The following is a 15,292-nucleotide window of genomic DNA, read 5'->3' as shown; positions in this document are numbered from 1 at the left end:
ATTATGTTGTTGCAGATGCACAGCCAGCAGTTGAGGTTGGAAAAGTGCATCAGTGCTTTTTGCCTTTGCTTTGTACTAAAGTCCTGGCTCAGATCTCCTGTGTAAGGCTCCCAGACTCGAGCAGATGCCAGGGGGTGAGCTGCAGCATTTGCCCCTCCCTGGCAGCAGCTTTGCTCCTGTCAGGGAAATGGAGCCCACTAGCCAGGGCTGCTAAAAGCACATCCCTGCTCCTTGGCTGCTTCACTTTGCAGGCTGGTGTGGAAATTGAAATGGTGGCTTGTGTTACAGTGTGTCACTTTATTGCAAGTGCTTCCCAACCTTATTTTATATTGAATTAATATATAGACCTTATGATTTTATTTTGGCATTAGCCAGCAATATATATGTCTTGCCTTAAAGATAAGCAACTACCTACCAGTGTAGATATTTGCTTGTCCTTCCAACTGATTAATTCCAGGAATATACACACTGTGAGAAAGAGATACAACCCTGTAGAGTTAGTGTTGCTACTCCTAGCATATCTGTAATGTACATATACACATACAGGAAAAATACATATAAAGAGATACATATGAATCTAGGAAACTGCAGATTTTCCTTATAATTCTGTATTGTATGTTTCTGTCCTTATATGTATGTCTACCCTATAAAATACTAGTTCCTTTTCCCCAGTATTAAATTGCTTGATCAAAACTCCTTATCCATCCCTATGGAAGATGGAGATACATATTATGGATAAACCAAATTGAACAATAAAATACTGTTCCTCACAGGAATGTTGGGAAACTTAATAGGTCATCTGCTGCAGATGTTGCTCCTTTCTACCAGGAGGCAAGGATAACGGTGATGTTACCTAGTAACAAACAAACTTTTGGGTAAAAAACAAACTTTTTTTTCACGGAAATTTACTTAGATTAATTTGCAGGGGGAAATAGAGCAGTAGGAGCATAGTGCTGCCATTTCTGAGAGTCATACACGGCAGTCCATTGTTATAGCTGAAAGTTGTTTACCATGTGTCCTGTCCTCTGCATAGTTTTGTCATGTCTCTTGATCCTCCCTTTTTATATTGGTTCTACTTTAAATGAGCTCTGAAAAAAAACTTGCTGTCAGGTCTGGGAAGTATAATGCAACACCTTAATTTTCTGTGTCACAAAATGTTCTGAAATGCTTTCAGAGGGATCCCAGTTTGTGCATTGAGTCAGCTGGAGTAATTAGGGCGTAATGCAATTGTTTCTTTATGGGCCTGAAGCCATCCCAAGAACCAAAAAGACTGATTTCTTCCTTGTGCAAGGTTGCTTTAACCCTTGGCCAGGCAGGTATCATGGGTTTTGTTCAAACACTTCGAGTTCTGAGACAAGTGGAATCACAAGGCCTAAAGTTACTCCACTCACAGAACTGCAGATCAACATGTGCCTCTCTAAATATTTAGGAAGACCAAACATTTTTCAAGGAATGTGAATTTGGGTTGAGGGTTTTTTTGCTACAGAATGATAAAAATACCATTCACAGTACTCTACTTGATGGATCTTAAACTATTTATTTTGGCCAGCTTAATATGTTGTTATCCTCCATCTTCCTTCTGGAAAATTTTGGCCTTTTCACTAGTTCAATTCCTTGAGGGACATTATTTTGAACTGCTGAGAAGAAGAACAAAAATCTGAAAAGCTATTTTCTCTCAGATGGTGAAAGGAAGTCAGTTATAAATTTGATGATTTGTGCTAAATGCTTCTTCTTGTTATGATTACAGTAATTCTGTATTTTGAGAGAATTTAATAAGCTATGTTCACAGGCACACTTTGAATGTTATAAACTTAAAACACTTGCCTGCTTTCACTAAGGTAGCAAGAGCTGTTACTGGCCTTTCTCTCCGACTATTATGGAAAAATAATTTTGAGAACTGAAAGGTGCTTTGGGGGTTTTGAGTTTGCTTTTACTTTAGAAGATCTCAGGTTAATGGGGAGGTTTTTGCAGGTTGCCTGTGTAGAAATAGTTCATGCACATTTAATATCTTTTCTCAGAAGCTTGGAGGGATGATTTTAGGTTTTGATTTCTTTGATGAATACTTGAATTTATCAACTAAAGACAGCACATTTACTCTCTTTTCAACTCTTCACACTTTTGGCTATTAAGGTGTAGGAAGGATGTGTTGTAGTGATCCAAATCCAATTTTAAGCTGTTCTCTTGTCTTCTATGTAAGTTTTCTTGCTAATACTACTGTGTAAGTACTCAGGCCAAATCTTCTATGGATGGAGTGGGAAGGAATTATCTTTTCTACTTTGCAAACATAACTTGCACATTTTTGCTTTTTCTCTAAAAAGGCAGAGAAGACTTGTTGAATACCTCTCCAAAAATTTCAGTTTCTTAAAAATCGTTTTGTGACCCAAAATGCAGGCATTTTTGTGCTTCCTCTGAACACATCACTAGCTTAGATAAATACCTGACCTGAATAGATGTGTTCCAGAAATGTATCACCAAAGATACATTTGGAGCCTAAATAATTGGAACTCATTAAGGGCTTTCACTTTTTTCTTTGTTTGCTTTTCTAATAAATATCAATTTACCCTGATATTCTTCATTACCTCTAGATTAGCCAAAACCTTCTTAAACTACATAATTACTAGCAAATAGTGTGTGTTATATCAATTTATACATTAATAAACTCATGCAAATTCAAACAAATGAGGGTCTTCACAAACATCACATATAGAATATTCTGGCATGAAATATTTTTGTAGTAACATTTCATCTTTTTTTTTTTTATTTAATGCTTAAGGCAAATTCTTCATATTCCAAATACAGCAGGCCTGTATTTGTTATTGATTTTGTTTAATTTTCAACTTTGGACCCAAGCTGTTTAAACAGATTACTCTCTGCTTTTATCTGAGTCAACTTCCTCATGCTTTCATCAAAGCAAGAGAGATTATTTGACTTTCTGTCTCATAACAGAGCATTACAAGAGAGTCATATGTTAAGTGACAGTGATGGATTCTGTATTAGGAAATGGCCATTCTGTCTGCATGTAAGTCTCTTGTAATAGTTCCCCATCAAAGACAAAAAAAATATCTCATCTTTATTTATTTGTAGTCTATTTATTAGTATTCATTACAGTGGTATTTACTCATAAGTGAAGATAATACATTTCAGAACTAGAGTAGGTGAGAGTGTTTGAATGGGAATAACAATGTGTAGGCATAGTATGTTTGTATCCTGGCACTGATCCTGTACCTTAACTTTCTTATTCCTATGCACACCATATTTGTGAACTGACTTATACCTGGCAATAGAAGGACACTTTCTCTTCAGGCTGACTTGCAGTGTAGTTGTGAGGTTTAATGGCAACTAGCACTAACACAAGCTTTCGGCACAAATTATGTTTTCTGGTTGGATCAAAACTTCTTATCCTTCATGTCTTATTTATAAGAAGTTTAAGATGGAGAATAGCAAGTTGAATAGGTACCCAATTGGCTAAATCTGTGGACAATTCTTGGAAGACTCTGCTGGGAACTTACAGAAATCTGTCTACATTTACCTTTCAATTGTCTCTGCAGGAACAATTGGGTTATGGGTATAGAATAGGGGTTTCCTCAGCAGGCAAATCAATATGGACATCAGCAAGTGCTCTGGAGGTACACAGCAGCATCAGGGATTGTGGTGTTGACTGACTGCATGGGCATTCTTTCTCTTTGCTCTCTTGGGCTTTGTGCTCCAGCCTGAATAGGTGAAGTGATAAAATACCACTGTAGATTCTAAAGACAGTTTTTCCTGTAGAGGAACTATGGATATTTCCTGCCTTTATGTAGACTGTGGTAAAAGGACTTCAAACTGCAGCAAATGACATCTCCCAGGCACAGTCTCAAGGCTCAGCTGAGCAGCCAGGCAAGCTGTTCCAGGGCTTTCATGCAGGAGGCACATGACTCCTTGTGAGCATGCAGATCTGTTAACTCCCTGCTATGGCCAGGCCTCTCTTCACATTGTTGTTTTTCTGAACAAACAGTACTTTATACAGAGACCTCAGTGTCCTCAGCCTGGAAAGAGCAGCAGGGCAGGTGATCTCGTGCTGCCTGCACTAAACCCCAGAAGCCCACCACGAGTTTAACCTCCAAATGTGGGTCAAGGATTCCTCCCTGTCCTGGGAGGCCTGGATGGCTTGGACTGCACCCAAGTGAAGGAGGGAAGGGCACAGAAACAGGAGTGGCAATAAACTCAGGAATGAACAGAAATAAAGCATTCTTGTCTGTTCAATTTTTTTTTCAGGTTAGTCACATCAAAAGAGCTGCTGCAAATGATCAAGGCACTTGAATCTATTGAAAGAGTGTTTCTGGTATGGCTCAAAATTGAATACTAATTGGTTGTATTTCTGTAGGAAAATCAGGCCAAGCCTGAAATTGCTATAATACTGAAAGATGATGTGCCTCAGCATTTGCTTAGGCTGTATATAATCTAACATATGGACACTGCAGTCTTACTGGCAACCTGCAGTAGCTCTAGATATACTTCTGCACAAAAATGAAGCAGCAGAATTTTAGTAGTAGTTATTGACACCTATATATATGATGACAATTGCTTTTCATAATTATGTACTTCACAGGCAAGATGAGGAATAAAAAGTGATAATACTAAAATTAGAATATCAGTACTGACGTGGATGTTGAATTGTTTTTCTGATAGTGGTCAATAAACAACTTAGGGAGTAGCTAACGTTGTTGCTGGCCAAATTAGATCTGGTTAAGTTAATCACAAGTGGCATGTGTTTATCCTCCATAGCATCTCTTTACTGGAAGTTTTGTGTATATACTGAAAATGAGATATAAATGGACCTGCAGGCATTTTGTGTTTGTATCAAGGATTTATATATTTGTGTGATTTTCACCTATACCATGTATTGGTATATGAAAAAAGAATAGCAAATGTGATTATAATGATCTGAACAGGCTCACTCTTAATGATATACAGCTACCTTCCTATTTTTTTGTCAAAGCCATTCTCTAATATAAATGCCTAGAATCTTATTAAAAATCTGATCTCATTAGGTGCACCATTAGTATTAAAATATTGTATCCTAAATCTCAGTCATTTAGAAATGATCGGTAATGATAAGAGATTAAATGAGGGGCTCGCCAATTAGTATAAAAGTCTTAGAGGAACAGAAAATGCCTTCAAAGAATCTGATTATATTTTTGAGCTTTCTGAGATAGTTTTCTTTTTTTTCCTGAGGTACTACCAATACTTTAAATTTTTTTGCATAATACTGGAATATTTGAAGCTTTTTTATCACTTTGGTGTGCAAACCAAATGTAAGGGGGAAAACTGAAACATTTAAATTATTTTAAAACAATCTCTTTTTAGTTTTTTGAGACGAAATTATTGACAATTAAATGTAAAATCTTAGGCTGCTTTTGGTCTTCTGCTGCACCACTGTTTGTTCTTACATGTGCAGTGGGATGGAGTTTGATGCAGGATTTAATCCTTTTACCCACTCCATGGTACACTGTGAGCCTTCCTATGAAAACCCTGTGGTCACGTCTGCGTACAATCATCTCTGATCACCTTTGCTAGTTGGTTTGGCCCATATCACAATCAAATGGTATCAGACAGTGATGCAGAGTCTAGTAAAACTTGAATTCCCAAACTCCATCAAACTGGTAAAATCTGAAGCCTCAAGTCCTGCACAGAAGGCTCTCTCCATCATGTGAGGAACACTCAAGTCTCAGGCTGCTTTAGTCCAAGGCAAATTATCTTGGAGCAGCTGGCATTTCCAGCTCCCAGTCCTCCTTCTTTGGGTTGTGCAACATCTGGCAACCAAAAAATGTTTTAGTAAAAAGTAGCATTAGAATAGGGTCACATGCTGTGTCAGGGACAGCTTGGAAAGAAAGCAAATATTGTGTCCTCTTGTGTGCAACATCCCTGTGCTGTGGCCTGGTTTACCTAGTAAAAGATGAAGCATGGTTTTAAATTTGGATTATTTTGGTGTTTGTTTTTTTTAAAAACAGTGATTCTTAGTTTACTCAGAGATTTAGGCAAACTGAGGCTTGTTTTGGCCATTCTGCAATGGACACTGCATAATTCAGATGTAAACCTTTCTCACTAGGGCACTGCATAGTGAAGATATCTTAAGTCAATTCCTTAGCGCTGCTAAACTTTACCCTTTCTGTTTTCTGCTGGAGTAGGAAGCAGGGAAAGAGCAATACATTAGAGTAAATGGTATATTTTTGTAATTCCATGTGTATAAATATTGGAGCAGTGGTGGTGGTTTCCATATTATTAAATGCCAGGAAAAGTTTTTTGAAATTTACCTTAGAGCTGTAAGTCCAAAAATGCATTGGTGTTGGAGATGAAGGGGAGACGACCATCCTTTAATGCATTGAACTCCAACTTTATTGATCAATCAATCACCTTAAATAACAGTACTAACGAACTTCATGCATATTCTGTAATCCAATGTCATGATAGGCTAACAGAGAAATTTCTAACCACTCCTCTTGTTTTAGAATACCTACAATTGTTTATTAAAAACAGAACCAGTGTTCCCGAAACTTCTTCATCAGTTCTCAGGGTGCCAGCTTTTCCCAGAGACGGTGTTCTTCTTGTTATGGGAAGACAGTCTGAGAACTTTATTGTTTATAAAGAGAGTCTAATAGTTTATACAAATCAGAAGGCTGAGAACTGTTAGAAACTGCTTTACTTTTCTCTTCTACTTTTCTCTCAACTGTATGTCTCATGGCCCCTTTCTTTAAGCCATTCTTGAAAAACTCTCCAACACATTGGTAAGGCAAAAAGGTGAATAAGCCATTTAAATGGTGAGGGTTTAAGTGGGGAGTTGAAGGGGAGTGGAAAGGAGCATAACCACAGACTGATGTATTGCTGTGGGAGCAGGAAGGGGCCAGATGTATTTTAAAAAAATATTTAAGGGTAAAAGGTTTCTTTTTCCATCTTAAGCTGTATCAAATTCCTCCCTCCTTAGTGTTTGTAAATCTTCCAGCATTTTTAAAAATTATTATTTTATGAAAAATGAATGTAACTATATAGTGGGCATATATGATAAATTTACACAAAATTATGTAATTTTCAAAGATAGGATAAAAGCCATTACTGCAGTACAAAAACATTTTTCTATCACCTCTAATAATGTTTTCCGCATCTTTCCATTTGAAAAAGAAGTGGAATGTATCAGCATGAGGAAGCTGTTCACACTGATTCCCAGCTGTGGATATGTCAGTGGAGATAAATTCATGTCCTCAAAGATTACCCTTTTCTAGGTACCAATTTGCACACACCTTAAATTCCACTTTGACAAAACTAAGCTTTCCAAGGTGCTCATCTGCTCCCTCAGCAAGGTTTTGAGGTTTCACAGTGTTTGTACAAGGAGGTTCAAGGCCTATGTGACTAAATAAAAGTAGCCCAGCTGCTGTAAATGGCAGCTTTTCTTTGCCTTTCTTTTGGAGGAGCGGAGGTCAGGGATACACATTTATTTTCTTTGTTGGTGCAGCTTTTCCATGCCCTTCCAGCCCTGCTCCTGTCTGCTGGCCAGCTGGGTTGTTAGTGGCTGGTGGCTGAGGAGCAGAATCTGCCTTTCTGAGCAGAATTTGCCTTTCTGACCAGACTGGTTGCTGCACTTTGCAGGAACCTTCTGAAGCTGGAAGTCTAGCGCTTGTCCTTGAGTCACATTTTTATAATATGTACCAAATTTGAGTAGGCTTTCATTCAGTTTGGAGTTCAGGGGTGAATTAAATGTCCTTTCTATCAGCTTTGTTTATCCCTCAGCTCAGAAAACTGGGAGGATTATCCTGCCTTTTCCCTCAAACCATTGTGTTCAAGGTTTTGTGTAGAGTTTAAATGAAACACCTTTGTGCAGATGTATTTTCTAGAAAGGGGAAGCAACTCCAAGATTTATTTATTTATTTATTAAATTCCTGCCACCTTAAAAGCTGTTTTTGCAGACAAACTGCTTTTGCATGTTTGCTTTTATAAGAGATGTGTTTATATGAATGTGCACCTTCTTGGTGACTTCCACAGAGTAGGACCCTCTGTGCTTTTGCATCACGTACTGTACCTTGCTGAAATTACCTCTGGGTTATTGTACTGCCAGCTTTCCATTAACTAACTGGCTATAAAAAAAAATTTAAATAAAGTGCCTTTGGGAATAGTAAATGACAAACTTCTCGGAATATGAGCCTTGCAGCCCAATCTCCTAAAAGAAGCACCTGCAATCTGGCTTTATAGCTGATACACAGCTAGTTGGCAGACAAAAACCTTGCTAGGATTTCAATTTACAGCCTATGATACATAGGATTCTTTCTTCCTTGTAATGCTTTAAACTGAAATTGAATTTTAAATTAACTTGACACTGTGCTGTTTTCAAGTCAGATAAATAACTGTGTCCCTTTTCGTTTTTCCATAATATATTTGGTATCTTACTATTAAAGCTTTTCCTGAATTGATGTTAAAATTATACATTTGCCTGTCCTTACTTTTCTTAGGAAAAAAAATGAAACATAACCATGTAGCTGTAAGAAGTATTTTTTGCACTTTGACAGTTATACAGTTTTGTAGTTTAGAAATTTGCCAGTTTTATTTCTGTTGCTCACTGTAACAGCTCGTGGTTTATTTCTGTGTTTTCTCACAAAACTCTGATCAAACAGTGGCCTTCAGAATTATGTTCTTTGAGCCTTCATGCATGTAGATATCTTCCATTTACTTCATCAGAAGACCCCATTCTTCACTTCAGTACCCCATTTACACCTTCAAAATGTTAATGAAGTGATGTATCAACATTGTTTTGGAGTGATTTTTTTAATGTACTTTTGAGCTTTTGCAGTTTTTTTAGCTGTTAGACCTATACGGGGTATAAATGTTTGTAAAACACACCAGGTAGTTACAGTGTGGTTAGTGGTGTCTTAATCTGACACCTGGTAGCATAAATATTTTTTACACTTGATAGATGATGCCACCAGGAAGAATTATAGCAGAGCTGCCTTAAAAAATACTCAAAGTATTTTACAGAGAATTGAATAATTACCCATGTTTCCAAATGTGCTGTGTAGTAGAAAGAAGGACTTTTACAGTAGAGCTGCTCGTGGTTTGTTTTTGTTTTCCCTGATTCTCACACACTTAATTGAACAAACCTTTCTCATCAAACTGTATCTCGTAGAGCTTACACTGTAGGACATAGAGTGGCAGAATTTACAATGATAGCATGCTGAGCAAAATGTGTTTCTTCTGTTCCTGGTAAAAATATGCCTAACACTATGGGTCCCTATGTGTAACTTTAAATAAGGTATTGAAGTACATCCCTCCCTCCCTTTTTCCCCCAGGAAAGCATTCTCCAAACAGCTCCCATTTTGTATCTCCTGGCTTTCAGCAAGGCATTAGCATTCCAGAAAGAGTTTCACCAGCCCCTAGGTTTGAAGAGTGGGCAGGACAGGCAGAAGGAAAAGCTACCAAACACCTTCCCTCTTAGGCTTGGGGCTTGAATTGTAACCAGGGGCTTTTGGGAGTGTATTGAAGAGCACTGCTTTCCTTGCCTGCTCTTTCCCTATTCCCTTGTTTTCTGATACCAGTATGACCAAATATCCATATTTTTTATAACTAAGCGCAATGAAAAAATATTTGGAATATTTCTTATCTCTGAATGTCTTAGCACAGGAGAAAAAACACACTTCTGCCTTAAACAGGGCAAGAAGTTATGCAGACCTCCCCACCTCAGAAATTCTCCCAGGGGAAGGAATGCCACATAAAATTGGGAAGTTATCATTTTCTCAAATAAGGGTGAAATACCAGGGCCTTCGTTTGGGTGCTTTTCACTCTTTTATAGTCCGGTCATCTCTGTGCCCACCCTGACCCCCCACACTCCCTCAAGGTATTCAAATGGAAAAGCTTTCCTTCCAAGGTATTTGCACAAAGCAGGCATTGGGCAGCAGAGGAGATTTCTCCCAAAAGCATGTGGGTGTGCTGTGACCCTTCCCCAGGGCTGAGCTGACCTGCTGAGGGAGGATTCTTGCCCCACACCCTGGGCAGTCACGGTCCTTTGGGTGGAGGCTGTCATTGCACATTCTGGGCCGTGTGCCTGAGAGCACCTAGGCATATTTGTTTGACTCTCTGCCAGCATATATGCCAAAGAGATTATGCTTCATATTTCATCCCAGGGTGAAGAGAGCCTAAATGGGTTTATCATGGAGTTTTCATTCACACTGTCATTTCTCCCTTCTTTATAGTTCATTGCTAGACTCCTAATTTTTCCCGACAGCAGTGCACACCCCTGCAGCTGGCCCTGCATAATGATTCCCTCCTCCTAGACTGACAAGAGTGGATGCATAAATCTGCTGCCATCAGGGTGCCTCCTTTAGCAGACACTGCCCCCTCTCCCCCCTGGAAAAAGATCTGTCCCCTCCCCGGCGCTCTCATTTACCACCCACTACTGTTGCCTGCTGAGCCAAGATGCTGCCTGTGACCGTTATTCTGCCTATGCTAAACATCAGGAAATGGCTCTTTTTGGACAAAAATACTTTTTTTTCCCCCTCCTAATGATAACTATTAGTGAAAATTGGAGTGCCTTTGGCAATTGTATTTGATGCAAATGTTAAAACGTACAGCAACGAGCTCCTGTGAAAAGCAAGGGTGGACTGGTTGTTTGAATTAGCAGCTGGAGGGTGAGGAGGACTGTCAGGAGCAACAAATTTGACCAAATATAGATCTTTAGAAGGTCTTAAGTTAGAGATCCCCATGTTCTCTGAGGCCCTGTATTAACTCAAAATGATTGCTTTGAACTATTGAGTAAGGGCAATAATGTCAGATCCAGGGCTTCTCAGCTGCTGAACTCATCAAGCACATTGACAGTTTATAAATCAGATAGGACTTGGGGACCCTTTACAAATTATTGTTTTAAAATCTCTTCCTTAGCCCTCCATCCTTAGCTATAGCAGTGGAATATTGTAGCTGGCTAAAATTCAATGTAAGACTAGTTTAAAAGGCAGCAATTTCTGTTCCTGTTCTGGAAAGCAGGCATGAGGTGAATGTGCACTGTATGGCAAGAGCTTCATCATTCTTTACCAGCAGTGAAGGTATAGGTAGAGGTCATCCCATTTCATCTTCCAAGAGTCTAATCCACAAAATACTACATTTCACCAATAGGTATTTGGTGTTAGCAACTTGCTGATAGTCTAATATTCAGTTGCTTTTAAAGTTAAATTATTATTTTTCTTCAGCTAATAGTATTTGGCAGTTTTCTCTGACATTGTCCTTATAATGATTCATACTGCAGTTGTTTTGAAGAGATGGATAAACTACAATTGTTTATATACAAACGGAATATGGCATTGGCTGCCAGGAAACAATCTCACTAATATTTGACTTGTTAGGTTGCCTCATGTTTCATGTTTTGGCTCAGAGAGAGCAAGCTTAAAATTAATTGAGAAGAATTTCTTTCTTTCTGAGTGTGTTCAAAGCTAGTGGTATTTTCTCCTCTGCAAATGTTGGCAATTGATTATAAAATGTCAGAGGTGTTAGCAGTGTCAGCGACCTTCATCTGTACAGCTGGAATAATAGGCAAGACTTGCTTTAGGACACCCTGCAGTTGCTGACAGGTTTTGTTGCATCTGCAGCCAACTCTGTATCATTAACGAGGGAAAAAGGGTGGATAAGGGAGTGTGGATTGTAAATGTGAGAGTGCTCACTCCACTAAATTTACTTGAAAAATGATCATTTTGTATCCAATGCCATTTTGTGCTCTTCATGATTTTCTAATTAAGCCTGGAGGGCTGTGGATCCAGGCTTTGATATGAGCAGTATCGACTGTCCTCTTTCCAGAGGAGAGAACAAAGCTTCCTCACTGTGCCGCTGGATGCTAACTGATGAACTGTTTTTTCTTCCATGCCTTGGTTACTGCATATAATTAGGAATCTTACTCTTGTGACTTCATGTGCAGAACTGCATCCTTTCAGCAGACCTGCCTGCCAGCTGCCCGTCATGCACAGCTATTCCCAGGATCCTTAAATTTGACTTTGCATGTCAACTGTTCCTATTTAAACAAGGAGCTTTGAAGCAAACTATGGGCATGCTGAAGAAAAAGCTCTTCATATCTAACAACAGTCTCTTTTAAAATCTGTTTGAGTCTAAGGCTCAACTTTAAAAGTGGTCGTGGTGTGCTGTTCAAATTATTTATTTGAAATAATTTTATTAGAATAGAGAAGTACCTGTGTGATTCTTGAAAAATGAAAGAAAAAATATGTATCCACTTGCTGGGTAGACCCATATGAGTGGTTTTCTGAGGGGATTACCCTTTTCTTGTCTCAGTGTTCCCTTGCAGCAGAAGCAGTGATAGAGTCTGATGGCTAGTGTGTTGCTGGGGTTGAGAGAAGGCACTTCCCCCTTGGAGAAGGGCAAGGGAGAAGACAGCCATGACAGAAGTGTCAGAGCAACAGGAATAAGGCTGACTTAGATTTGAGGAGAAATTTCCAATCCTGTATGGCATTCCTTCACATTAATGATGGAAAAACTATTTTTAATTTTTATTTTAATATCTTGTCTTTATGATATTTTAGAACTGGAATTCCTGTACTTCATTTCCCGAACATCTTATCTATTAAATAATGCCTCTGTTCCTCTCTGCTGAGAGCAGGTACATGGAGAAACAGAAAAAGATCTTACTTTATTGCACAAGGGGTCTTTTTGTTTAGTATTAATCAAGAAACACACATGCTTAAGAATTTTTGGGGAGAAAAAGCCTCAGAATGTTTATCTTCCAAGAGGCTGTTTGAAAAGTCAGCTTTTTACTGTGGAGTAAAGCTAGAAGGTTTGACACAGGGCCACGATGGAGGCAGCTGGAGGGCTGGGCTGTGGCCGTGTGAGGATCCACAGGAGATGGGGCTCGTGTGTGACCTTGGGCCTTGGCACGGGGAGCTGTGACTGCAGGGTGATGCTGGCAGGGAGAGGTGTGGGCTGGGCAAGGGATTCCACTGCTTTCACTGACAGCCATGTGACATGAGAGATGCTTTAAAAAATAAGTGTCCTGCCGTCAGAATCGCAGCTAGAAAATGTATTCCTGTAAAGCTGGAGTTTCTTCTACAGGAAACACCAACTTTCTTTTACCCCCAGTTCCTTCTTTAGTGTTATCTAGTGGAGGACTTAGGATGCATTCTCTTAGTTTTATTACCAGGCTAGTTTAAATCCTTTCATTTTTTGTGACAAGATACTTCTGATAACTTGGAATTTAAATAACTTAGAGTTTTCATATATAAAATGAGTATAGATTTCAGCTGTTGAAAAGTTCCTTGTTGGAGAAGATACATATAGTAGAAGTGGTGGCAAACGTGAAATAAAAGGTTGGCTGTGTTTCTGAAAAGCACAGACCAGTCTTCGTTCCCTTTGGAAAAAATCATAGGATAGCTTGGTTTGGAAGGGACCCCCAGAGGTCATGTAGTCCTATGGCTCAAATTGGGGCCAGCAAGATCAGCTAGCTCAGAACACATCAAGCATTTAGCAGTCAACTTTACAGAGCTCAAAACTTAAGAATATGTTCATAAGTTTCTCAGGAATTCTGAAAGGAAAAAATTTATTATAATATGTCTCCTTTGTCTTCCTCTTTCAGAAGTTTAAAAAAATAGAGAGGCTCAAGCTTTCCTACTTCTTTACTGTGCATTTCCTTTTATTTTTAGATGGAAATAAAAATTTAATCAGGCTAAACCTTACTTTCCATACTCAATTATTCCCCAGAAAGTTTAAATAAGTATAGATGTAGGCTTTTCAAGAAAATGCCCCTAGAAGCTAATTTTTGAAGCAAAGGGAAACTGGAAGGTGACATTGCTTTTGAAAATTGAGCCTTAATAAAGGGCTTCATTTAGTCATCCATCTTTGAAAATGGATGGTGAAATATGTAAGGGTTGAGAGGGAAAGGGAAAAAACAGAGTGGCAAGAGAATGATACCAGATGAAAGTGCAAGGTAATTTAAGTCTTTGGTTAATGCCCCTGTTAGAAATTAGTCCTGGCTGGTTTGGTCACCCAAAAACTGGCAGCTCAAAACAAAATTCTTACCATAAAGTGTTCTTGCTATAGTCTGGGCTTTAGCAGGTTTGTTATGGGGCTACTGTTATCTAGAAAAGTGGTCCCTGCGAGGGAGAGTTAGGATGCTCTGTAGACAGATTTCCAGTGCTTTGTGTGTCCCCAGGGTATCTTGGGAGGGCACCTTTGGTGCAGAGGAGCAGAGAGCCATGCCTGTCACTGATGGCTCTGTACTGGGTTTCCCTGCTCTGGGGCTGTGTGTGCAGCAGTGGGGCAGTGCAGGCATCCCTCGCCGTGCCTGGGCTGAGGAACGCTGTGCTGCTGCTGTGCAGAAGGGAGCTGAGCGCCTCTCCTCTTGTTGCAGGTGCCAAGAGTGAGGGGAACAGCCCAAGGCTCAGCTCTGGGGCTCAGCTGGAACCCCCAGGAGCACAGCTGAACAAGAGCAAGCACTGACACTGCCCTGTCTCCTCTTGAAGTCCCAGAAGAAGTGGGTTCTTGTTTCCCAAGCTGTGGAGTGCACACAGATTTTTCATGTGAATTTTCTGTTTTCAGGTAAGCTCGTTTTTTTCTTCTTTTTTAATACAATTGAGTTTTCTAAATGCAAAATCATATTCTGGTTTTCTAGACAAATTTGTTGCTATTTATCAAGGCTTTCAGACATTGCTGGAGCATTTAATAAGTGTTTATTAATACTAATGGAGATAAAACTTGTAGGAGTCAGTCTTGCAAGAGGCATTAAAAATTAGCAAGGGGAAAAAAAAAAGCAAGAATAGCTTGGCAGAGGTTCTGTATTCATAAACCTATTTATAGATGGTGTGCTGGGTAGAGGAGCAGGTTTGTGCCTCTGCCAGCAACACGCTGCAGCCTACTGCTGTGCTTGCCCTAATTTTGCACTTACATTCTGAGCCTCCCAGGGGATGCTGAGCAGCTGTGTGGCTGACCTGAATCTCCAAGGTGTGTGGGTTTGACTGTGACCCTGAGGATGATGGGAGAGATTTGGTCAACTTCTTTTCCAGGACCTGTTCACATTGATTAGCCTGTGTTGGCTCGGCAGGTTTCTCAGGAACCAGCATGTAAAATCTTCTTTATTCTCAAGGGGCCAAAGAGATCTGAAGCAAGATTGATAAAGGGGTTGCACAAACATGGTTCTTGGACTTTCTTCAGCTGCAAAATGGTTTAAATCCATTTTGGCAGCTTTCTTGGTGCTTGTGATGCTCCTGGAGGCGCTGCCACTGAGAGCTCTGCTTCCAGTCTGGCACAAGCCTGGAGGGGAAGGAGAGACTCTGGATCCTGTGAACGG

At 39.6% G+C, this 15,292-nt stretch overlaps 1 protein-coding gene across 3 annotated transcripts in view; it reads left to right on the top strand.

Moving 5' to 3' along the window:
• PLXNB2 (plexin B2) overlaps positions 1 to 15,292 on the top strand; it is a 252,944-nt gene that overhangs the window by 67,177 nt on the left and 170,475 nt on the right. For all 3 annotated transcript variants that reach the window (XM_054272722.1, XM_054272730.1, XM_054272715.1), the window contains exon 3: positions 14,357 to 14,544. The gene's annotated coding sequence lies outside the window, so the exon portion shown is untranslated. The remainder of the gene's footprint in view (positions 1 to 14,356; positions 14,545 to 15,292) is intronic.

The sequence above is a fragment of the Melozone crissalis genome, unplaced genomic scaffold (genome assembly GCF_028551555.1).
Source record: "Melozone crissalis strain CALT ecotype California unplaced genomic scaffold, PUWL_Pcris_2 ptg000004l_1, whole genome shotgun sequence".
Classification (NCBI taxonomy): domain Eukaryota; kingdom Metazoa; phylum Chordata; class Aves; order Passeriformes; family Passerellidae; genus Melozone; species Melozone crissalis.
The sequence above is the reverse complement of the archived record's forward strand: the minus strand, read 5'-3'. Positions and strand labels throughout refer to the sequence as shown.